This window comes from Perognathus longimembris, chromosome 12 (genome assembly GCF_023159225.1).
Source record: "Perognathus longimembris pacificus isolate PPM17 chromosome 12, ASM2315922v1, whole genome shotgun sequence".
Lineage (NCBI taxonomy): Eukaryota > Metazoa > Chordata > Mammalia > Rodentia > Heteromyidae > Perognathus > Perognathus longimembris.
The window spans coordinates 44,574,481-44,601,189 of NC_063172.1; positions in this window are offsets into that span (position 1 = coordinate 44,574,481).

The following is a 26,709-nucleotide window of genomic DNA, read 5'->3' on the forward strand; positions in this document are numbered from 1 at the left end:
TCACAATAAAATACTACATAGTGATTAGAAATGACAAAATAATGGTATTCGCTGGGAAATGGTCAGATCTGGAAAAAGTTACGTTGAGTCAGACAAGCCTAGAACATAGAAGAACAAAGGGGCATGGTCACCTTGATATATGATTGTTTGGAGGGCGGGGAACAACAGTAGAGATCAGGTCTGTAAAATAAAAAACTTTTTTTCAAATGGCATTTCCACATGTTTGGGTCAGCGACTTTACATTATGTATCTAAAACCAAACAATTACTAAACAAACATAAAAAGGTCTAGTATAGACCTATCAGAGGATCACAATAGCTTACCAGCTGTGTACATATGATTATATAAGATGAAGCTAAGCAAAAAGAACTCCAAGAGAAATAAACAGGAGGATTTCATTGTTATGTTTAATGTACTAGGTGAACTTCCTTTGGCATACCCCATGTGGTTACTGTATATAATTTGGTACACTGGATATTGTATATATGCTTACCTGAACTAGGGAAGGGAAAGAAAAATGAGGGAGGCTGTAATAAATATGACAAGAAATGTACTCACTACCTTATTATGTAACTGTACCCCCTCTGTACATCACCTTGTCAATAAAATTTAATTAAAAAATGGTTTGGCTTCAGAAATGCCACTTTGCCTAGAAGTCATTTTAGCTAGTCATGACTTCTTGCTCAAATATGAGAGTTACAGAAGAAACTTTTCCTAATCTGAGAGCTTTGTGCCCTTCAAACTGCATTCCACCTAACTCAAACACTGGGTGTAAGATTTTGTTTCAAGAGCTTAAATAAATGAGCCCTGCTCACAAGGTATTTTCATAGGACTCAGGTGAGGGACGTTTTGACCTGAGACTCATAGAAATTGTCGACTGAAATGAATAGTGCTGAAGACGATCACAGATGTATATGCCATGAGGGTTTTTCAAACAGAGAAATAGAAAAATCAGAAAGAGAAGAGTTGTGTTTTTTTTTTGAGAAGCTCAAAGAGGCCAATTGACATAGAGCTCATTTAGAAATGAGGGGCTTGGAAAATTAAGCCTTCTGAAATGGGGGATATAGCTTTGAATAAATTATCTGAGGAAAGTAGAGTTTTATGGAAAGCATGGGTGTGAAAGCACATGGTGTTTTGTGGACAGAGAATGGCAAAATTCTTTTGGTGGCTGTTGCATCATCCCAAGTCTTTCCTAGGACAAAAGTGTGAAGCTAGAAAGGTCAGGAATGGATGCCTTTAAGCATCTTTTTTGGGAAGTGGGGGAGAATATTTAACATCTAACAAAGCATTTGAAGCACATGAGGTCATCACTATTCAATATAAAATTTATTAAAGCTACAAATGCAGGCTATATATGTAATTAATGGAACATTAATAGTCACGTTCAGACAAGGAAGAAAGAATCATGTTTATTTACTTTTAATAACATATTTATTTGACTCAAATATAAAAATCAGCTTGTAAGCAATGTAAAAATAATAATGTCAATATCAACATTTAAAAATGTCATCCTTGAGGGACAAGGCAACAAACAGTACAAGAAATGTATCCAATGCCCAACATATGATACTGTAACCTCTCTGTACGTCAGTTTGATAATAAAAATTTGAGAAAAAAAAATGTCATCTTACCAAGTGTTTCGAATCCAGTGTGTACTTTGTATTTGACAACATATTGTAGTTCAGACAAGGCAAAGTTTAAGTGCTCAGGAGTCAGTGAAACAAATGGGACTACAATAAGTGAGCAGTATTTCTTCCTTTCCCTTTTTTACACAAGGCACACACAGACAAGGATCTGCTCTTGATAGAGTTATGTGAATCCACTGATGAGAAATTCATAGAAAGGAATATTTTCACTAGGCTAAACTACTTCATGGCTGAAATACTTTTCTCCATTAAACATGGCTTTCCTCCTTTCCAATTTTTGAAACAACTAACCCCTTATGCCTGATTTCCTCCTCCCCCTTCCATCTGCTTCCCCATCTCAGTTATTTTACACTTCAGTTATTTTGGACACATATCCTTGTGCAAAGATAAATTTAGAACCTAAGCTGAAATATGTGTTGGAGGATTTAAAAATTGTGTTGGTATAATGAAGGGAAGTTGTTCAGGGAAACAGTAACGGAGGGAGAAGGCACTGTGCTAATGTGAAAAAAAGGAGTAAACACCATGTAAACACTCCTTAAGTGCACTATTATTTGCTACTGCTGTGACTGAGTATCATAGACTGAGTAAGTTATAATGAATAGAAGCCTTTGACTTCTGGAGGATGCAAAGCCCAAGAGCATGGTGCTATGTCTGGTGAGGATATTTGCTGCTTCATAACAAACAGAGGCCATCCCAGGGTGAGGCACAGCTAGTTTGGAAGCTTTCTTCTTTTTATGAAAACACTAGTATTATCATAGGGCTCACTCTTTAAAAACAATATTGTAAAGGTGATGTACACAGGGGGTTACAATGATGCAAGTGAGGCACGTGGTTGGGGTCCACATTTCATTTTGTTTTTGTTTTTGCCAGTCCTGGGGCCTGAGCTCAGGGCCTGAGCACTGTCCCTGGCTTCTTTTTGCTTAAGGCTAGCACTCTACCACTTGAGTCACAGCACCACTTCTGGCTTTTTCTATGTATGCGGTGTTGAGGAATTGAACCCAGGGCTTTATGTATGCGAGGCGAGCGTTTTACCACTAGGCCATATTCCCAGCAGGGTCCACTTTTAAAATCTCACATAATCCTAATTACCTCTCAATGTTCTACTTCTGAATATCATTAACATATGAGTTTCGGGATTAAGCTTTGAACACATTCACTTTTAGGGACACATTCCAACCATTATGAAGACATCTAACAACTAGAATGTAAGCCATAGTGGAGGTTGGTGTTATGGTCTCTCTCTCTCTCTTTTCCTGTCTCTTTCTCCTTCTTTCTCCCCCCTGCGCCCGCCCGCCTCTGTTTTTGATGGTATTAGGGCATGCAACATGGGCCTCACACTTGCCAGACACCTACCTTATCACTTGGTAAGCCACGCCTCCATCCATTTTTGCCCTGGTGATTTTTGAGATAGAATCTTGCTTTTTTTTTCTTCTCAGACTAACCTGTGGTATTTGGGATGTCAGGCCAGTGTAACCACACACAGGTCCTGGATTTCTTTGAACCACAATCCTCTTGATCTCACCCTGTTGATTCAAGATGTGACCCACTGCATCCATTTTCTATGCTGTCTGTTAACTATCCTTAGTGCACAGATGAGGCATAGAAGTGCAAAAACCATAGCCAGTCACGTAATGAGGTGCAGAAGGCTGGAATTGAACACAGGTTTTTCTTAATGTACTACTTACATTCCCAATGGCCACAGAATATTTTTCTCTTCTAGCAGATTTAAAAAAGTCATGCATAAAAGTGTTAACCCAGAACTTGAGGCCTAACTCAAGTTGCAGAGAGCCCTTCCTAGCAAGTGCAATGCTCCAAGTTCAAGTCTCAGTCTTTCTCTCTTTCTCTCTTTCGCTCTCTCTCTCTCTCACCCACCCACACACCTCCCCTAAACTTTCTTAAAAGGCTTCAGCATTTGAGTCCATTTTCCTATGTTAGATACCCAGGGCATGGTGTATTTTTAGATACCATGTTGATGGGTCAGGCATATATTTTATCCAGAAATGAGCAGGCTATGAAATATAAAGATTTTTAGATTGTATGGAATGCAATGACAGAGAGAGACTCTGGTGTTTCTCACATCAGGAAAAGGAAGCAGAGGTCTCTAATGAGAGAGATATAATAAAATAGCTGCTAAGACAACTTGGAAAGGTGTGGCAAACTAAGTTGTTTTCTTTCTTTCTTTTTTTTTTTTTGAGAAAGTTGTGGCTCAATAAAGATGATTTAATTTTTCCCAAGTGTACTATACTACTGCTATAACTCAGTTTGCGTTTATGAATTTTTTTTATAGAAACTGAAACTCTGATACTTTGAAATTAAGACATGTAATTTGGAAGTTTCCTCCACAATAACTGAAAATAAGAGGAATGCAGTATAGCAATAGAACACATGGGTTTTACAGCTGCTACAGAACTTAAGGATCTTTCTTCTGTAATAAATATTTTAGGTTAACATATTTTTTTTACACAGTAAAATAAGTAGACAGGAAAAGAATGATGGATATAAGTAATGTTCTGCATGTCAAGCCAGGACAATTAGTGCTTCTAAGAGGCTCAACTTATAACACAACAGCATGGATACAAAAGGAAACATTACTGGAAGTTTGGGGTTAAAAAGAAAGTACACATTCACTTTGATTATTTTAAAAGATTATTGAAATTATTGTCTCATTAAACTATTGAATGAAACTATTTATAGTTTAATGAGTTTTGATCATGCTAATCATTTCTTTGGTTCTTCAGATTATTTCAAATAACAGAGCTTCAATTTGACAATTTATCGATATTTACGTTGAGACAGCACTGGTTTGCTGAAACAAGGAGACTGAGATTCAAAGTTTTAAATGAAGTGAGATGTGGTAATGAAATGTGCATTAAGCAGAAAATTTCCCATGTATTCCCAGTGACAATTCTGTTAAGTAAACTGTGTGTGGCTTACTGAAAAGTAGCAGATGTGAGAGAAGAAGGGGGTGTTCCTGTGCCACATGAGGCTGTGGACACTGGAAAAATGAAAGTGTTTTACTTTAGTGTTTTGAAAGTGAGGAAAATTAACAAAATTTTCTAAATATAGGGGTAAGAGAGAAAGAGGAGAGGTGTGAAAGAAGAACAGAGAAAATGAGTCAGCTCAGCTGGAAATGAGAAACAGGATTTCCTACACTTAAAGTTGCTTTCCCTAAAGTAACAAGGACAAGGCAGTGACATGTATATACCTTCAAGCACATGAACACACACACACACACGCACACACAGCACTTTTTCTTGTGGCATTTTATTTTACTTAGGCTTTTTTTTTTTTTTTACAATTTATTTATTGCCTTCTTGAAGATAAAAGTAGAACTCAAAAATATAACTCAGGGGCTGGGGATATGGCCTAGTGGCAAGAGTGCTTGCCTCGAATACATGAAGCCCTAGGTTCGATTCCCCAGTACCACATATACAGAAAACGGCCAGAAGTGGTGCTGTGGCTCAGGTGGCAGAGTGCTAGCCTTGAGCAAAAAGAAGCCAGGGACAGTGCTCAGTCCCTGAGTCCAAGGCCCAGGACTGGCAACAACAACAACAACAACAACAAAAAATATATATATATATATATATAACTCAGATTTATTTTTCTCTGGGTAAGTTCATGTCTTCAATATTAGCTGGTACAAAACAATATTTGTGGTTACCAAAAGTGGGTTGTAGCTTCATATCCACTGTCTATTTTGAGGGGGAAGCTGCAGAATGAGCCTGTGAAATTTTGAAGAGCATTGAAGTTTTGAGTGAGCTGGGCTTCAGGGTGTATACTATTGGGGCTCATTATGATATCTGTTTGGTGGAATGATCACCAATGATGTGAAGGGAATGATGTGAACTTTCATTTGATACTATATGTCCCAGGCCTTATGCAAAAGTTTGGCACTATGGAAACCTTCTGACACTGATGTTAAGATTCAGGCTGGGGAGAAGATTAAACAATTAAAATTTGATTTTCACCACTCAGTAGAATGGAATTCTAAGTTTCAACTTAGAAAAATAAAGTTGCATTACTTCACAAAAAAATTTTGCCCTAACATTTCTGCTTATCATAGCAACTTTCTCTGGGTTTCTGTTGGACTAGGGTTTTGGAGATTAGCATATTTATTTATTTCGTTTTTTTAAAAAAATTATTTTATTGTAAAATTGATGTACAGAGAGGTTACAGTTTCATACGTTAGGCCTTGGGTACATTTCTTGTACTGTGTTTTACCTCCTCCCTTATTCCCCCATTCCCCTCCCCTTTCCCTCTCCCTCCAAATGGTTTTGCAAGTATTGCTTTTGGAGTCATTTGTCTTTTTATCCTCTCTCTCTTGATTTTGATATTCTCTTTCACTTCCGTAGTTCTAATAACAGTATATACAGTATCCAGTGTATTCACATGACCTACAGTGATATGGCGAGTACAACCACAGAAAGAGATACAAGAGGATCATCAACAAAAGAAGCTACAGTTTCACAGGGTGTGTTGAAAGTAATTACAACAGTGATATAACACTTGTTTCCATAACATGGAGTTCATTTCACTTAGCATCATCTTATGCATTCATAGGGGCATAGCTATTAGGCTCTTGTGATCCTCTGCTGTGACTAGCCTAAACCTGTGCTAATTATTCCCTATGAGGGAAGCAATCCAGAAATTCATATGGAACAATAGCAAAAATGAATAGCAAAAACAATCCTAAGCAGAAAAAACAGTGCTGGAAGAATTACCATGCCAAACTTCAAGCTGTATTATAAAGCTACAGTAATAAAAACAGCTTGGTATTGGCACAGGAACAGGCCTGAAGACCAATGTGACAGAACCAAAGACCCAGAAATGAACCTGCAGAACTATGCCTACTTAATCTTTGATAAAAAAGCGAAAAAAAATAGGATGGAAAAAGATAGTCTCTTTAACAAGTGGTGCTGGCAAAACTGGTTCAACACCTGCAACAAACTAAAGCTAGATCCTTAGGTATCACCCTGCACCAAAATCAATTCCAAATGGATCAAAATAAAAACAGATACCCTGAAATATAAACAGTTACTCTGAAAACACTACAAGAAGGAGTAGGAGAAACAGTTGGGCTCCTTGGCACAGGATGAAACTTCCTTAATAAAAGCCCAGAAATGCTACAAATAAAAGAGGTTGTACAAATGGGACGGCATCAGACTGCAGAGCTTGTGCAGGGCAAAGGACATAGCTCGCAAGATAAACAGACAGCCCACATATTGGGAAAAGATTTTTACCAGCCATACAATGTACAAAGGCCTCATATCTAAAATATATGCAGAACTAAAAAAAATTAAATTCCTACAAATCAAAACCACAAAGAACCAACAGCCCCCTCAACAAGTGGGCTAAAGATGGAAAAAGAGACTTCTCTGATGAGGAGATGAGAATGGCCAAGAGGCACATGAAAAAGTGCACTACATCACTGGCCCTAAAAGAAATACAAATCAAAACAACATTGAGATTCCACCTCACCCCACCCCACCTCACCCCAGTAAGAATGTCCATTATCAGGAAAACTAACCATAACAAATGCTGGAGGGGATGTGGCCAAAAGGGAACCCTACTTCATTGTTGGTGGTAATATAAACTTGTTCAACCACTCTGGAAAGCACAATGGAGATTCCTCAGAAGGCTAAACATAGAGCTCCCCTATCACCCAGCAGCCCCACTTTTGAGAATCTACCCAAAAGACCACAAACAAGAACACACTAAAGCCACCAGCACAACAATGTTCATCGCAGCACAATTTGTCATAGCTAAAATATGGGGCTAACCCATATGTCCCTCAGTAGATGAATGAATCAGGAAAATGTAGTACATATACACAATGGAATTTTATGCCTCTATCAGAAAGAATGACATTGCCCATTCATAAGGAAATGGAAGACCTTGGAAAAAATTATACTAAGTGGAGTGAGTCAGACCCAAAGAAACAAGGATTAGCATATTTAAAGGAGCACACATCTGTCTTCCTTCTCTCTCCTCTCTTCTTTCTGATGTAGGATATTGCGTTATTTACAGTGGAAGAATTTCTTTCTTTTTCTTTTGTGGAGTGTTAGTATTGAGCTTGAATTCCAGGCCTCGCACTCTCACTCTGATTTTTTTTTTTAAATCATGGCTGGTACTCCATTACTTAAGTCATACTTCTATTTCCAGCATTTTGCTACTTAACTGAAGTTAAGAGTCATGCACATATGTGTAGCTAGGTTGGTCACAGAACACAATTCTCAGATCTCAGCCTCCTGAGACCCACTCATGCCTGGTGACATACTTCAGTATCCTCATTTTCCCCAGGCTTGTCCATCAGCATCTTTCTTTCCTGGCCATTACATGTCCTTGGAATTAGAAACAATAAATACAAAACTAAATGTAGAACCACATCTCTAGATGTTGTCATCCTTGGATCATGCCAATTTAAAAGAATCCTGAAGGTTTCAGATTTCCTACCTGCTCCTAAACACCCATATTGTTCTGAAAGCAGGCCACAAAATATTGTTATTCAGTGAGTGACTAGAACGCACATGAGTAGGGAGGAAAGTATTGGAGAAAATATTGGCAAGTATGAAAAAAAATTGAATGATTCAGCTAGAGAGAAGAGAGATAGAGGAAGTATAAGTCTTCTTATGGAAAATATATACTAATTAGTTAACCAATCATTTCTCTTGTCATAGATAGCATACTTCCCCCCCCCCCCCATCTTCTGATGTTTGTGCTGAGGCAATTTTTACTTAACACTGATTCTTTCGTGGCACGGGAGTACTTAGGAGCAGCATCTAATCCTTTGGGTAGTTGAGAATTATCTTTTAAAGCTTTTCCTCCTTTGCCAATGTAGATGCTGTCTCCTGGATCCCTTGCTCCTGCTGCTTTGCTCCTGTGTTGCTTGCTGCTTAGCTGCTGTTTGTCGAGTGTCAGGCAGACAGCAGTACAAGGTCACCAGTTCTATACTCAGAGCAACAGAAGTAATTTTGTTGATGACAGTGAAAACCATTCTGTCATTATTAGATCCCTCTCACTCTCTGCTTCAAAGGGTTGTTAGTTTTTATTGTTAAAGAAAGTTCTATGGGAAAACCTCCTCAATTTCTCTAAGGAAATTTGTTGGGCGTGTTTGCCATGGGAGCTGTCTGTGAATTTAAGAAAAACATAGGTAGTAAGATACCTTGTTAGAGAGAAGACCTGCAGACAGCCTCCCCACCATTCATATTCAGAGGAGAAATTATTCTCAAGTTGGGGCTGAAGCCAGATAGTTGTCTGGAAATGAACACAACAGCATTAGGACATTTAGTGTGGTTGATGACAAACATTGGGGAGATGGCAAGAAGGGAGGGAAGTGTGTGTCCCTCAGGCCCTGATGCCAGCTCTTATCTGCACAAAGAAGCTTACTCAGCACATGTCTGCACTGTGCTGACTCAAGTTCTGGTGATTAGTTTCTCACTTTGGTGAGCAACAAAAAAGACATGACAGTAGTGGAAAGCTTAAGTTGCTAAAGTGGAGAGAAAAGATTCTACAGGCTGTGGTCAGCTTCCCTGTATCTGTTTGCCTGTATTCCTTGTTATTCACCCTTTAACATGTAGTTGGTGCCTATTAAATCTTTATCAAATAAACGAATGTTTTTGGACAAAATGGTTGAATTGACTTCAGTTACTTGAATTATGAAGTTATTGGTGGTAAGATGTCAGTGTTTGGTCTATTTTGCTTCATCTTCTGCAGACTGAAGGCTTTCATGACCATATATGACTGATAATTCTACTACTCATGTAGGGTGGTTAGACAAAAAAACCTTTCCATAAAAAATATCTAAGTGTCAAGTAATTCTATGGGTATGTTTTATAGCTTCTAAGAGTATATTTGGTCTTTGAAAAGGGTAGTCTAAAAGGAATCTCAGTACTTGGAAAGATTAGCCAATGATCCCTCCCTTTAGGGGAATAATGCAGGGTCAGAGAGAGTCTGTTTGTTTTTGACTCTGATCAGATGGCTTGGGAAGAGCTAGGATGAATGCAATAGTCCTTGAGCACAGAAATGGGAATGTCTTCTTGCGTAGAAAATAGAAGAACTAGAGAAGGGAGAAAATGACTTTCCTCTGAGATGATACTTTTTTCTTAGACAATCCTGGAAGAAGATGGTAGCAGCCATTACCTGTGATGAGCTTCTACTGGCTGCTTCTGTTCATGATTGTAGTCCTAAATAGCTTCCTCTCAGATTAAGCAAAAGCCTAGACAAAGAAAATCTTGCATTAAAAGTTTGCTAGTGTCTGAGGTGACAGGTCTTGCATATGCAATTAGAAATGAAGATATCAACAGACTTCCTTCTTATAGGAGAGAGGTATGATTTTATTGGAAGTAGATAGAGAGACTGAAGAAAGTGAGCTTCCCAAGGGAAGACAGGATTAATGACACTGCAAATGTGAATATGCGTTTTCATTTGTTTTGGTTAAGTACATAGAAGTCAATGTTGTGTTATATGGTAAAATATGTTTTACTTACTTTAAAAAGTGTTAAAACATTTAATGAAGTTATCTTATACATTATATCCTTGAAAATGTACAAAGCATCTTAGTTACTCTATAGCATCAACAAATATTGGATTAGTCTCAAGGATATCTAGTGTGATTTCAATTTGGGGTTCATTTTGCCTGATCTTTATTTTATTCAATTATAATTGCTGTCATTTTATTCTTTTTTGTAACATTTGAGTATTTCCTTATCCTCAATTGCTTATCTATATTTTAGTGAGATTTACTCTGTCTCTTATTCTTGTAATTGTGTTTATCGTCCTCTTTTGAATTCAGGTTTTTTTTTTTAAATTTAAAGCGTCTTCTGTATGCTGGGTTACTGGTCATGGTTCTATAGTTTGAGTTTGTCATGGGAGGTTTTTAGTTTTCCTTAAATTATGAAGAACAGCTTTGATGGATACAATAATCTTAGTTGGGAATTATTTTCTTCCAGGGCTTGAAATACTTCTTTTTATACCCTCCTGGATTTTAGTGTTTCTGTTGAGAAATATGCATTAATTCTCATAGATTTGCCTTTATATATGGCTTGGTGAGCCTCCCTTATTGTTTTCAATGTTCTTTTTGTGTTGTGTATATTTAATGTTTTAGTTATAATATGACATAGAGGGACGCTTTCTGGTCCTGTCTGATGTTCTAAAAGCTTGATGAACTTAGATGATCATGTTTCATCCTAGATTGATGAAATTTACTGCTATATTTAATTATCTATGGCTTTTGTTTCTTTAGTTTGAACATCTTCTATGCCAGTGATTCACAGATTAGGTCTTATAGTAGCATCACAGAAGCCCTTTATATTTTGTTTTTGTTCTCTTATTTTAAAAAAATTATCTTAAAGTTCGAATTTGCCTATCTTATTATGAAGCCCTGATATTTTGTAATTGATCCAGTTTATTAATGAGGATTTCAGCTGGGTTTTTAATTTTGACTTCTTACTTCCAGAATTTTAAAGTGTTTTTGTCTCAGAATTTCCACCTTTTATTGTATTCATCTTTTATGTTCTACAATGTAATTCTTATTTCATCCAGCTGATTCCTTTAGGTTTTTATTTATATTCTCTTTATTTTTTAAATAATTATTATATAAAATTATTTGTCCTGGATTTCTATCAACTTTTCTATTCTTAGGATCTATTATTACAGAATTGTCCATTTCTGGATGAGGCCCATTGCCTTGTTTCTTGTGTTTCTGTTTTAGGGTTTTGCATCTGCAGTCAGTCTTTGGTTGGAGGTGTAATTACCTGTAGTATTTCAGCGAAAGGATTCTTTGTGCTGGGGCTTGAATGTAGGGCCTCACATGCTCGGCAAGCATGTTACCAGTGAGCTATAGCCCCCTTCCCATGTCCTTCAGTTAAAGTAAGGATATTGTGCATTTTTTTCAGCATTTGACTGTCTTTGTGTCAGTAGTCTAATATTCATTTATTGTGTTCCAGGCCCTAGGCCTTCCCACTTACAACACTTAGAAGGAAACATGACTGAGAGAAACACTCATTAGTAATAACTAATTAAGAACAATCACTATCCCAACTCTAATATTTTTTTTTTTTTGGCCAGTCCTGGGCCTTGGACTCAGGGCCTGAGCACTGTCCCTGGCTTCTTCCCGCTCAAGGCTAGCACTCCGCCACTTGAGCCACAGCGCCGCTTCTGGCCGTTTTCTGTATATGTGGTGCTGGGGAATCGAACCTAGGGCCTCGTGTATCCGAGGCAGGCACTCTTGCCACTAGGCTATATCCCCAGCCCCCCAACTCTAATATTTTTAAAGAACAAATGAGCACAGATTATACTGTATGAACTAATAATATACTAAGTAAGAGTAGGAATGGAACAAAAATAAGTGTGCTAATAATAGTGAAAAGTATAAGGTATAAAGCGAAGTAAAAATGAAAGAAGAGACTACAAGTAAATAGAAGTGGAGAATAAGAAAGATGGCAATAGAAAAGATCTGGCTAAATGAAGAGTGAGAAATGTAGTAATAAAAATAGTAATGGTAGGAAGCAACCAGACTAAAACAATGACAATGAGGAAATGTAGAAGGGGAAATAGGAAAGAAGGACAATAAAAGCAAATGATGAAGAGAACTAACTTAATAGAAGAAAGGAAAATAAATCACAAATGTAAGGAGACAAGACAGAGAGGAAGAAGAGATGATTAAAACTTGACTGTGAAAAGCTAGGCGCTCTGCATTATATCTATTTTCCCTGAACTTATGAGGTTGAGGTGAACAGACTTCAAGTTCCATTCCCTGTGGGCTTATTAGGTAGAGACTATTCATGAATAAACTTCAACAACTAGTGTTTAGAGAGATGGGGGAGAATGATGGAAGCAGTAATATTCATCAGGATGCATTGTACTCACAAACTGACATTGAATTGAACCCCCTTTGTTACAACTATTTAAAGATAATAAAACATAGAATGGTAGCAAAAAAATGAAAAGAAGAGCAACACCTTGAATTAAGCAAAAGAGATAAAAATAATATATAGGAAGCAAAAATACAAAGAAAGAAACAAACGGTATAAAAGTAAAATAACAATTTATATGTGAATATTTAAATTAATCATTGTGGTTTAAAAGGCATAAAGTGAGCAGTCAAAAGGGCAAAAGAGAAAAAATTAGGGAAAAGACAAAATGAAATAAAACCAAATGCAAACATTTAAAAGTAAATAGTGAGTATAAGTTTCCAGTTCTGTACAGATACCACACATGTATATTCTGCAGCTCAAATTCTTGATTGGCTTTTGTTTAAGACTCAGGCAGAATGGTCACTGAGCTACCAAGCACATGCTATGACATAGCTGGGCCCATGACCTTTGTTGTGTAGTGCTTCCCCTCCCAGTGCTCTGCCCAGAGGACAGTAACTCCTACTCCATGACATAAGACAGTTTTCAAATAGAACTCTCTATTCTCACTGACTCAGATTTTCCACACTCTGTCTTGCCTGACTAATACTCAGTCTAAGTGTCCCATCCTTATATTTTTCTACAGCCTAGGTGATTCAGAGGCTCCTGGCTTCTAATGTTGCCCCTTGGCTTAGGCTCTTAACACAATAACTCCTTGCATGAGCATATGACCCAGATGCTTTGAGCAAGAAAAACTTTCTCATCATTTATGCTGTATATATTCGCAGGTGTGGGTTGTCTCTTTCGTCCATGTATGACTCTCTAAAACCAACTGACTTTCTTTTCATGATAAGATACTGCCTGTTTGGGCTGGGAATATGGCTTAGTGACAGAGTGTTTGCCTTGCATTCATGAAGACTTGGGTTTAATTCCTCTCCACCACATAAACAGAAAAAGCTGGAAGTGGCTCTGTGGCTCAAGTTGTAGAGTGCAGCCTTGAGCAAAAAGAAACCACAGACAGTGCTCAGGACCTGAGTCCAAGCCCCAGAACGCACACACACACACACACAAAAAAAAAAAAAAAAGAAAGAAAAAGAAAAAGAAAAAAGAACATACTGTCTGTTCATAACTGAAAAAAGTAATTCATCTTTGTTTGATGTTTTTGTTCTTTCCTTCTTCATCTCTGTCCCTGACCTCTGCTAGTGTCCTGCACTCTGCTGTTCACTGGGCATTTTGCTTATATAGTAGCTATCCCACACAGGATGTAGCTGTGTAGGTGTGCTACGTAACAAGGTCATCTATCTTCCTAACTGTTCACTGCTGAAAACTCAGCACCTTACTGCCTTTACTGTACTACAGCTGCTCCCATTCAGTTCCCTGAAGATGCGAGTCTGCCATTTTCATTCTATTTGCAAGTCAGAATTTTATTAACTATTATTTTAAACATGAAGAGGGCATTATCCGTACTCTTCTAACTCATTTATATCCTATGGGACACTCCTAAATGAAAATCTCAGATATTACAAAATATACTAGGAAATGGACAAAATTTGAACAGTGTTTAAGGATATTTTTATCCTTTTTTTAAATTGTCAAACTGATACAGAATGGTTACAGTTTCATACGTTAGGCATTGGATACATTTCTTGTACTGTTTGTTACCTTTGCCCTCATTCCCCCTCCCTCCTCCCACTATCCCTTTCCCCCCATGAGTTGTTCAGTACATTTACACTAAACAGTTTTGCAAGTATTGCTTTTGTAATCGTTTGTCGTTTTTACCCCGTGTCTCTCAATTTTGGTATTCCCCTACAGTTTCCTAGTTCTAATACCTGTATACACGGTTTGCAATGTACTCAGGAAAGATACAGAGATAGTGAAGGTACGACGACAGGACGGGAATACAAGAGGATCATCAATAATAGAAGCTTCGGTTTCACATAGAATGTTGACAGTAATTACAAGAGTGATATAACAGTCGTTTCCATAACATGGAGTTCATTTCACTTAGCATCATCTTATGTCATCATAAGGGTATAGCTATTGGGCTATTGTGATCCTCTGCTGTGACTAGCCTAAACCTGTGCTAATTATTCCCTATGAAAGAGACCATAGAGTCCATGTTTCTTTGGGTCTGGCTCTTTTCACTTAGTATAATTTTTTCCAAATCATTCCATTTCCTTACAAATGGGGCAATGCCATTCTTTCTGATAGAGGCATAAAATTCCATTGTGTATATGTACCACATTTTCCTGATCCATTCGTCTACTGGGGGTATCTGGGTTGGTTCCAAATTCTAGCTATGACAAATTGTGCTGTGATGAACATTGTTGTGCTGGTGGCTTTAGTGTGTTCTTGTTTGTGGTCTTTTGGGTAGATTCTCAAAAGTGGGGCTGCTGGGTGATAGGGGAGCTCTATGTTTAGCCTTCTGAGGAATCTCCATACTACTTGACAGAGTGGCTGAAACAGTTTACATTCCCACCAACATTGAAGTAGGATTCTCTTTTGGCCACATCCCCTCCAAAATTTGTCATTGTTAGTTTTCTTGATATATGACATTCTTACTGGGGTGAGATGGAATTTCAATGTTGTTTTGATTTGTATTTCCTTTATGGCCAGTGATGTAATACACTTTTTCATATGTCCTTTGGCCATTCTCATTTCCTAATCAGCGAAGTCTCTTTTTAAGTCTTTAGCCCACTTTTTCATGGGGCTAATAGTTCTTTGCGGTTTTGTTTTGGAGGAATGTAATTTTTTAGTTCTGCATATATTTTAGATATGAGGCCTTTGTCTGTTGTATGGCCGGTAAAGATCTTTTCCCAATATGTGGGCTTTCTGTTTATCTTGCAAGCTATGTCCTTTGCCCTGCAGAAGCTCTGCACTTTGATGCAGACCCATTTATCCATCCTTTCATTGATTTGTAGCATTTCTGGGTCTTTGTTGAGGAAGTTCCGTCCTGTGCCAAGGAGTCCAAGTGTTTCTCCTACTCCTTCCTTTAGTGTTTTCAATGTATCTGTTTTAATTTCAAAGTCTTTGATCCATTTGGCATTGATTTTGTGGCAGGGTGACATATAAGGATCTAGTTTTAGTTTGTTGTATGTGTTGAACCAGTTTTGCCAGCACCATTTGTTAAAGAGGCTGTCTTTCTTCCAGACTATTTTTTTAGCTCCTTTATCAAAGATTAAGTAGGCATAGTTGTGTGGGTTCATTTCTGGGTCTTCAATCTATTTCATTCGTCTTCAGGCCTGTTCCAGTGCGAATACCAAGCTGTTTTTATTACTATAGCTTTATAGCTTGAAGTTGGGTCTTGTAATTCCTCCAGCACTGTTGTTTCTGCTTAGGATTGTTTTTGTTATTCTAGGTCTTTTATTGTTCCATATGAATTTCTGGATTGCTTCCTCTATTTCATTAAAAAATGGTGTTGGGATATTAATGGGTTTTGCATTGAATTTGTAGATAGCTTTTGGCAATATTGCCATTTTGATTATATTAATCCTCCCAATCCAGGAGCATGGGAGGTTTTCCCATTTTCTTAGTTCTGACTTAATTTCATTTTTCATTTTTTTAAAGTTCTCATCGTAGAGGTCTTTCACTTCTTTGGTTAAGGTTATTCCTAGGGATTTTATGGTTTTGAGGCTATTGCAAAAGGAGTTGTTTTCCTCATTTCAGACTCAGCGTTCAGGTCATTAGCATATAGAAAGCCCATTGATTTTTGAGGGTTTATTTTATAACCTGCAACGTTGCCAAAGTTTTGGATCAGCTCTAGTAGCTTGGGAGTAGAGTCTATGGGGTTCTTTAGGTATAGGATCATTTCATCTGCGAAGAGAGAAAGTTTAACTTCATCTTTTCCTATTTGTATCCCCTTTATATTTTCTTCTTGCAGAATTGCTCTGGCTAGGAATTCTAGTACTATGTTGAAGAGAAGGGGAGAGAGTGGACATCCCTGTCTTGCTCCTGATTTTAAAGGGAATGGCTTTAGTTTTTCACCAATTAGAATTACACTTGCTGTTGGTTTGGCATAGATTGCCTTAATTATATTCAGTAGTGTACCCTGGAATCCCAGTTTTTCCAGGGCTCTTAGCATAAATGGGTGCTGGATTTTATCGAATGCATTTCCCACATCCAGAGATAAAACCATGTGGTTCTTTACCTTGATCTGGTTGATGTGGTGGATTACATTAATTTACTTGCTTATACTGAACCAACTTTGCATCCTTGGGATGAATCCAGTTTGATCATGGTATACGATTTTTTTGATGACCTGTTGAGGTTGATTGGCCAGAATTTTGTTCAGAATTTTTGCATCTATGTTCATCAGGGAAATCGGTCTATAGTTCTCTTTCTGTCATGAGTCCCTGCCTGGTTTTGGGATGAGGGTTATACTGGCTTCATAGAATGTGTCTTGTAGTGAACTTTCTCTTTCAATTTTATTGAAGAGTTTGAGAAACATTGGTGTGAGTTCTCTTTTGAAGGCCTTGCAGAAATTTGCTGTGAATCTGTCTGGACCTGGACTTTTCTTGGATGAGATATCACTTATTGTCATTTCTATTTCAATGCTAGATATGGGTCTGTTCAGAAGGTTTAAATCTTCATGGTTGAGTTTGGGGATATCAATTTTTTCTAGGAAATCATCCATTTCATTCTGGTTCTTGAATTTGTTGGCATAAAGGTTTACAAAATAGTCCCTTCCTGTGTTCTGAATTTTGGTTGTTTCTGCGTTGATGTTACCTGTTTCATCTCTGATATTGTTTATCTGGGTTTGCTTCCTTCATTTTTTGGTCACGTTTGCTAGGGGTGTTTCTATCTTTCGGTTTGGCTTGTTTTCTCTTTCGAGGAGATTAAGACGCTCCCTTAAGTTGTTGAGTGTAGTGTTAAAGTCCCCAACTGTCAATGTGTTTGGGTCTATTAGGGTAAAAATACTAATAGAATCAGTAGTGTTTGTTTGATGAAGTTGGGTGCTCCTATATTTGGTGTGTGGATATTTAGGATGGTTATATCCTCCTGAAGGAGAGATCCCTTTATTAGAATGTAGTAACCTTCTTTTCTCTTTTTACCATTTTTAATTTGAAGTCAATTTTATCTGATACTAGGATTGCAATGCCAGCCTGCTTATGGGGGCCATTTGCTTGATACATTTAATCCAGCCTTTCAGTTTTAGAAGATCTTTACTTTTGCTGGATAGATGTGTCTCTTTGAGGCAGCAGAAACATGGATCTTAATTTTTGATGCAACTTATGAGCCTATGTCATTTGATTGGAAAATTAAGTCCATTAATGTTGAGAGTTAGGATTGAGAGATGATCATTAGTTCCTTTCATTATATCTATCTTGTTAAAAGCTGTGTCTCCCCATTTCTTGATCTAATATTCTGGTTCTATGTTTAGGTTTAATTTCTCTGTCTGTATTGGGATTTTGATTATTTTCACTGTATACTATGTCTTTGAGGGTTTTCTGTAATCTGGTTTGGTGGAGATATATTGTTTCAGTTTTTCCTTACTGTGGAAGACTTTTATTGGACCTTCGGCTATGAAGGAGAGTTTAGCTGGGTACAGTATTCTTGGTTGGTATTTTTATTTAGTGTTTGGTGTACATCATTCCAGGATCTCCTTGCTTTCATGGTCTCTGCTGAGGAGTCTGGGGTAATTCTGATTGCTTTTCCTTTATATGTGATTGTTTTCTTCTCCCTACCAGCTTTAAGGATTCTTTCCTTGGACTCTATTGATCCTGTTTTGATCACAATATGTTGGTGGGATGTTCTATTCTGGTCAGGTCGGTTTGGGGTTCTAAATGGTTCTTGTATCTGTATAGGCTTTTCCTTCTGGATATTTGGGAAGTTTTCGGCTAATATTCTGTTAAATAGGTTGCCTATCCCACTAACTTCTTTCTCCAAGTTTTCCTCAATACTTATTATCCTTAAATTGGGCTTCCTGATTGAGTCTTGAAGCTCCTGGAGTGATCTGTTTTGTTGATTGGACTGGTTTTGTATTGATTTTTTTTTTATCTTTTTCCATAGAGAATCTTCAGCTCCTGAGATTCAAGCCTCTGCTTCAGTTAGTTGGGACTTTAGGCTAGCTACTTGATTTCGAATCTCTTTTCATCCTGACTGGACTTTCCTGATGATTTCCATGTCCTTGTTATACTTACCTCTTAGGTCCTGCATGGACTTCTTTACTTCATTAACTTCATTACTTTGGTTTTGAGAGCTGTCTCTCAAATCTTTTAACTGGGTAACGAGCTTTTTGTTTGACTCTTGAAGTTCATTTATCATTCTATTGGTGGGTGCCATGAAATTCTCCATTAATTTTTGCTTTGCCTCCTCACGCTCTAGAATAGTTGACTGAGGAAATTCAAAGTTTTCATTTATCATTTTTATCAGTAGACTTTGTAGAGCATTTTGAGGGTTCTCTTCTATGTCTTTGATTGACTGCACTGCTTCCTGCTTGTTTTGAGTGGGAGATGAGACTCCATTGTTTTCCATCTTTCTTGTGTTTCTTCTGCCCATTTGGATTGGGAATGCCAATCTACAAGCCCTTCTGAGCATTGTTTAATACCCAAAGCAGACCTTACCAAGCACCGTTGGGTAAATCTTAGAAGTTTACAATTATATACAGATACCTTGTATACCTGTGTATAAAATTAGATTTGGTGTTCTAAAGAATACAATTTTGATATAACAACCAATCCTGAGACCTGTATTCAGTAGTTACTTATTTACTGTTACAACCCTATGAGCAATTTTTGTTCTTATATCAAGTTCTTTTTGGACTGGATGGCTTTGTCTTTGAATCCCTTTGATTCACTCTGATTGAGCAGGGATACCCTCTATCCAATAACCAGCGGTCAATGGAATCTGGAGGTCCTGGAAGTAAGTCAGGAGGGTAAGTTAGAGGTAGTAATGAGAATAGAGTAAAATACATGGGCGGGGTGATGATTTGTTTTAGTTTCAGCGATGTGGAAATGTGGAGAAGAGTAGAATCAGTAGAAATAACAAGGTTAAAATGATAGACAATGGAGTGTTAGCAGAAAAGAGTGGAGGTGTTATTCATAGGAAAGTAAATTTTTAAAGAAAGAGAGAGATAAAGAAAAATTCATGGAAGACAAATGCACAAAACAGAAAAGTTTTTTAATAAAAGAGAAAAAAACCAGAAAAATGAACAACAACAAAAAAAAACTTGATAAAACAAACAGGTAAAAGTGTAAAACCAAAAACCAATGACGTTTCAGAAATGAAAAAAAAGCACTTAAAAATGTTTTGAAAAAAAAAAGGAGTCTCCCTTGTTTGGGTGGGCTTTCTACAGTCTCTGATTTCCTGGCAATGGTCTGAAGTCTATTTTGCTGCTTGGCTGGTTTGACTTGCTTTCAGTTTGAAGGGGGTGTATTTGCTCTACCCCCTTCCCCTCTTAGTGAAATCCTGGGGCTCTGTGTTTCACACAGCTTGCTGGTAGGCCTTGGGCGTCCACTGTAGATGGGGACATGAACAGTCTTGGGAAACGTGGCTCCTCCCATCTTCTGTGGGGCCACTGCCTTTAATGCATGGCTTTGATTACACTGTGAACTCATCAGGGCGGGGTGCCTCTGGCCTTGTTTACCTGGCTGAGAGTTGCTTGCCTGGGGGAGGTTCCTCCCTTCTGGGTGGGGCGGCCTCCTGGAGGGAGCTGGCTATGGAATTCAGCTTCGTTTCAGGCTGGGAATTGGTCTTCTTCTGTGACAGGACTGTTTATCTGTCTCGGGAGGTGTTTGTTCTCCCGTCAGGTTGTTCCATGCCGCTGGTAGCTGCTTGTCGCTTTCGGTTTTAATTTAGAAATTCTGGTGGGCAGGGTGTGGCACCTCTGGCTGAGTTAACAGCCCAGGAAGAGCTTCCTGCCTAGGCAGGGGTGTTCTCCTGGGCAGAGCTGGCTCTCACTTGTCAGTCCCTCTTGCCCTTTTCAACGATGGCTCCTTTGTCCTCGCTTTCCCCAGGCCCACTTTAGTTCCAGTCTGGTCTGACCCTATGCCAGTGTCAAAGATGGTACTTTGCTCTGGCAGTGGGAAAAGGGCTATTTTCAAGAAGCCATTCTGTGGGCGCGAGTGAGAATGTCTTTCATGGGGTACTCGTGGTTTCTCTGCAATTTTGGCCCGTCAGTGCTCAGCCTGCAATACGCCTTGTCTGCCACTGTCTGGAGGATTTCTCCCTGCTTGCTGCTGTGTGCTTTAGGTGCGCAGAGTGCGGGGTGCTGTGCCGGCACCAGCACTGGCATGGTGGCAGGATATTGTCTGGAGCTCAAATCTGTGTTTTCAGGCCAGCAAAATTGATTTTTCCTTTCTGGCCAAAATCCCTGTACTGTTATAACTTACTTGGACTGTCTTTCTAGGAGTAAAATTTCCCTGGAGTGGGAAAACTGCGATGTCGGAGGGTTCTCAGCTCGGGCTCTGCTGCTCCTCCGCCGTCTTCCCTGAAGTCCCTGTTTAAGGATGTCATTAAGCAGACTTTGTTTCCATCATACTTGTAGTCATTAGAGAGTGGATATGTGGCCTTATTTCTAAGACTTTTTTTTTTTTAACATATCATTGGTGTATACTTAAGGCAGTACATTTCTTTGCTATTTTTTTTTCCTAATGGTAAGCCACATATGTTATCTGTACCACATAATTATGTGTGGCACTGCTGGATATTGTAATCCAATTGACATACCCTCATCGATTTGCTATCCTGCATGTACACTCTATTTGAGTCTATTTCTTCCTTGCAATTAATCCTTCTTTTTGAATAATTGATGTATTCTCACCAACTATATTGAATTAATTTGTTCATCATGGTTAAGTGGATTCATATTCACTTTTTAATATTTTTCATATTCTGGATTGTCACCTTAAAATACTAATTACTATTGGAGTTGCGATTTACTTCACAAATTGTAGGGAAAATCAATTGTCAAGCCAGAATTTCGACTAAACGAGGTGTATAGTTGGCTCATGCAGAGAACACTTTACTTTTTGTGGTGCCATTAAGTATGCTTTTAATTGCATAGAAAAAGCTCTAATGTTTGTAAATCTCTTCCTCATTATCAAGCATCTTGAATTTATTAAGTCAGTAATTACGTAGAACAGTGGAGACAGTTTTTTTGTATACTGATAAATTGGATTTTCTCTCCAAGTTAGTTTGACAAAGCATATTTTAGCAGATTCAGTCAATCAGTAAATGTTTGCTTCCATGTAAATTCTTGAAGTTTATCCCAACTTTCAGTCCACAAAGTGCAATAGGGAACTTGAAGAGATCCAGGAGTAGGTCTTATGAACATGACAGAGTGTGATGTAGAGAATTTGTAACTGGTGGACCCTTGTCACATATTATAGTTTAACTACCTAGTTCTTCAATTGTTTTTCAAGTCATAAAGCCAGACAGGAATCTAGAAATATACAGAATATAATTTGTTGGCTAGGGTATAATGCCATCTTATGGCTAAGTAATTCGGGAATTTCACGTGGGAAAGGTCAATATTGAAATACCGCTCTCTTACCTAGAACCTAAAACTAAGTCTTAATTCCAAACTGGTCTTGACAGATTGACTTGTAGGATAGGAGTGTTTGAAGTCAGGAAATGTAACTAACTTATATATGTATACATTTTTCATATATATTATGTAGTCAGAGTGAATAAAAATTATTACATGGTAAATGTATTTTACCAATGATATTTAAATAGTTTCTCCTGATCCATTCAGAAACAGGTAAAAAGTCTTTTGGGGGGAGAATGAGAGCTCAAGGACCAGGCAAACAGAATATTGAAAGACAGGAAAAAGTAAGATTATGTACATGAAAGTGATTTGGAAGTCCTGAAGTAGAGACCAAACAATAGCTGCCATTATTATTTGATCTATTTTTTTCTGTGATAAGCTTCATACATTTGTGCGTTGCTGAATCACCTTAAACTCAGAAGCAATATTCTCTAGTTGACTTTCAGTATAATTGAATTTTCATAAAGATCACGATGCCATAGTTACTTTGCATTTTAATGAAATGAAAGTCCTCAATCCCCAAATGCATTGCATGCAAGAGCAGTAAGATTTTTTTTAAGGAAATTTATAACTGCTAACTAAAATACAGTTTGAATAATTATGTGTTTATATTGTCACAAAAATTGCATTACGTTTTAAAAGATCAAATTAGGAATCTGACTTTGATTTTGCAGGAAATATGACCCTTTCTCGAACAAAGAGGGAAAAAAGAAGAGTATCTGTTGGTTTTTTTTTAGAAAATACTTTTAATTTATTAAAAATATTTGAAACATGGAAATTTCAGGCCAATAAAATGTATATAAGAATAAAATGAGGGCGGGTTGTATGGCTCATGTAGTAGAGAACTTGCTAGCAAGAATGAAGCCCTGAGTTCAATGCCAATATCCTTAACAAAAGACAGAGTGCAGCAAACCCACATATTGCCATCATATAGCTCCAGTGACCCTCAACATTCATGGTGTCAGAATTTTCAGAGTAAAAGTTTATAAATCTCAGGTCATTGTATTATTGACATTATTGGAGATACACTATATGGTAAAGAGAAACAAACAGTAAATAACAACAAAGATAATGAGCTCTACAGTAAAACCAGCTTTTGGGATATACCTGGTAAATATGAAAGAATGGTTCAAAATACTATCCCCATTCCACCAACCACTATCTTAAGTCACCTGCTAATGTTTACTGATTAATGTAAGTGTAAGGTCCACACCCAGGAGGGCTCTATGCCAATGCCCCCCACCTGTTTAAGACTGAGCCCAGTACCTGTGTTACCTAGGTAACTAGCACACCTGGAGGCAGTTACCTCTTCCTTCTCTGAGGTCACATCCAATCCACCTGGACATACCTCCTGCCTTCCCTATATAATCCAGCTCAAAAGGAATCCCTTCTGTCTTTTCTTTTCTCTCTTGCTCTATTTCCCTATTTTTTCTCTTCTTCTTTCCTCTCTGTCTCCCCATGCTTCTATCTTGCATGGGCTGGCAGTTTGCTTCTCCCCCCCCTCAATAAACTCCCCTCTGCCTGAACCATGTGGCAGGTTTCCTTTCTGGTGAACCTTATATCTGGTGCTGTGACTCTGGAGGGACATAGTCAGAAGTTGCTGGAAGGCCTCCTCCCTCTTCTCTTTCTGAGGGTTGATCTGCCACTTTGACCTCCCCTCCTTGAACCAAACTCCTGAAAGCTAGAGGAAACTCACCTCAGACTTGCCTTTACAATTGCTGGCTATACATCCACCACACCATCTCCTCTCTGCAACTTGTAAGTGACTCCCTTCTACAGGTCCTCTGCTTGTCTGACCATGCCTGAGGGACCTTTTATGCCTTTTTGGCCAGTCTGTTCTCCTTTCAGGGGTGCTTGAATTGAGACTTTGACTCTATATCCTTGCGGACCCCCTGTCTATGTCATTGTGGACCCCTGACTACACCCTTATGGACCCCCCTCCCCACGTCTTTACCATACTCCTATCTCCTCAGCAGATTATTCCATAAAGTTCAAATGCCTCATAGGCTAGAAAATCAGTCTCAATGGCCCAACCTTTTGGCTTTTGCCCTTGAGAGTGCGATGTGGGCTAGGTTCCAGGGAGCACCTCCCCTCCCCCAGGTTCCCTCTCAAAAGCTAGCTATTCTGGGTTTGATCTACTCCAAAAGCTGAAGTAAAAAGTGGGCAGTTTTAGAGAAATAACTCTGACAAGTGTTTGTGGTCAGTTCCTAATAAGTTACAGCCCCACCTCATGATACTTCTTCCAGGCTTTATTCAAGGACTGGCATCTAACACCAAGGGACAGCTGCTGCTTGCCTTCTCCAAGAGGGGCCACATTTGTGCCTTTTGCCCTTAATGTGGATGCCACTTGCCAGCAGGAAGTAGCCAGAGGGAGTTGGTGCCTTTTTTCATAATTATTAAAAGGCTGGAATGTAAGGTCCACACCAAGGAGGGCCCCATGCAGATGCCCCCCCTCCCCGCGACCTGTTTAAGTCTGAGTTATCTAGGTAACTGGCATATCTGGAGGCAGTTACCTCCCACTTCTCTGAGGTCATATACAATCCACCTGGCCATACCTCCCATATTTCCCTATATATTCTGGCTCAACAGGAGTTCCCACTCTCTATCCTCTTATCTCTTGCTCTCTCTTGTCCTCTTTCCCTCTTTTTCTCATCTTCCTTCCCTATCTCCCCAGGACTCCATCATGTGCAGCTGGCAGTTTGCTTTCTTCCCAATAAACTCTTCTCTGCTTGCACCATGTGGCATGTTTCCTTTCCTGCAAACCTTATAATAAGTCTTTTACTTTTTTATGTAAGCTACTCAGAGTTTTACCTACAGCCTTTTCCTATTTTCAAATGTGAATTTTCTTCCTGGGTAACATTTTCAATGTACACAGATTTTTTTTGTTTATACACTTGAAGATATATTACTGATATTTAACAAGTAGAGAGCAGGCATATTGCTGAACATTCTACAACATACAGATTAGCTATCTGAAAGAAAGAACTAAGTTAATGAAAATTTCAGCGACACTGAGATTGACAAATTTCATTCTACATGTTTGTCTTTTAAGAATGGGTTCATTCATTAGTAAGGAATTGGAAAGACTTGGAAAAAATTATACTAAGTGAAGTGAGCCAGACCCAAAGAAACATGGACTCTATGGTTTCCCTCATAGAGAATAATTAGTACATGTTTAGTACATCATAGCAGAAGATCACAAGAGCCCAATAGATATGCCCTTATGAGCACACAAGATGATGCTAAGTGAAATGAACTCCACATTATGGAAACAAGTGTTATATCATTGTTGTGATTATTTTCAACATGCCATGTGAAACTAACTTTTTTAGTTTCTCTCATATTTCCTTCCTGTGGTTGTACCCCCACTATCACTGTATCTCATCTGAGTACTCTGGATATTGTATGTACATGTACTAGAACTAGGAAAGGGAAAGGGAATATCAAAATCGAGAGACAGAGGCTAAAAAGACAAATGATACCAAAAGCAATACTTACAAAACCATTTTGTGTAAACCAACTGTACAGCTCATGATGGGCGGGGAGGGGGAGAGGGAAAAGGAGAGGGGAAAGGCAGGGGAAAAATGAGGGAGGAGGTAACAAGTTGAACAAGAAATGTACTCACTGTCTTACATATGAAACTGCAACCCCTCTGTACTTCACTTTGACAATAATGGGGAAAAAAGAATTGGGTCATTGTACGACAGTTATTCAAAAATCTATAAAAGGGCCATAAACTCAAAATACGGAATTGCCTTCTTGGAGGTCTCTGAAAAATAGAAAAGGACAAAAATGTTTATTTCTTTGCATTACAAATGAGCTTGTTTCAATGTTAAGTATGTCCTTAAAACCAAACTTAAGTAATTACCAAATGGAAAACTATAGCTAATCCTCGCAGTTGCTTATCAGTTTTCCTGATTTCTCAGTTCCATTTTGCCTCTCAGCTGCCAGATTTGCTGGCCAAAATTCCTCTTGGACTGCTGAAAGTGCATGCTATGGACATACAAAGGTTCTGGTTTTGTAAATTTGTCCTCCAACCTTACTTATACAAGACACACAATTTGTCCTTTGCATTCTAGTGAAAAAGATAACACCCAACAAAACACAAACTCAGATTTCATTACTTGCCATTTCCCTGATTTTGCCCCTACTCTTTACTGACTGTTAAGTTCCCTTACTGTTATTGCCACTTTTCTAAAGTATTAGGAAAGTTTATCATGGCTATCTCTTTTTCCCCAGAGTGGAGAATCGAAATTAAACTGTGGATAATAGTCTTCATAGGAACTTAGATACGGTTCTAGTTTATACGATACTATGCCTTTACCATAAGCGAGAAGCTTTTCAATGTGAAGAAGTCCTCCCTGTGGCAGTTTGGTCTTCACGTAATGTCTAGTATGTACTTTGGCATATCTTCTTAAGGCCTAGCTATGAGCTCCTTTTAGGAGAAGGAGCTCTTTCAGTTTTATGAATGTATTAACAGTAGGGGACATGAACATTCAAAACACCCAGACACAAGGTTTTCTTGTCATGTATCAGCTATTTCCTAAAGTGTATCTCAAATAATTGAAGTAAGACAATTCAGGGACATGTTTTTTGAGTTCTTTGTTGCCAACCCTCATGAAAGCTTAAAGATAATGAGTCCTAAGAGAAAAAAAGGAAAAGTATAATGTTTCCTCAACCTATTTGAGTAGAATTGTTTTCATGGAGAATTTTAACCACTACA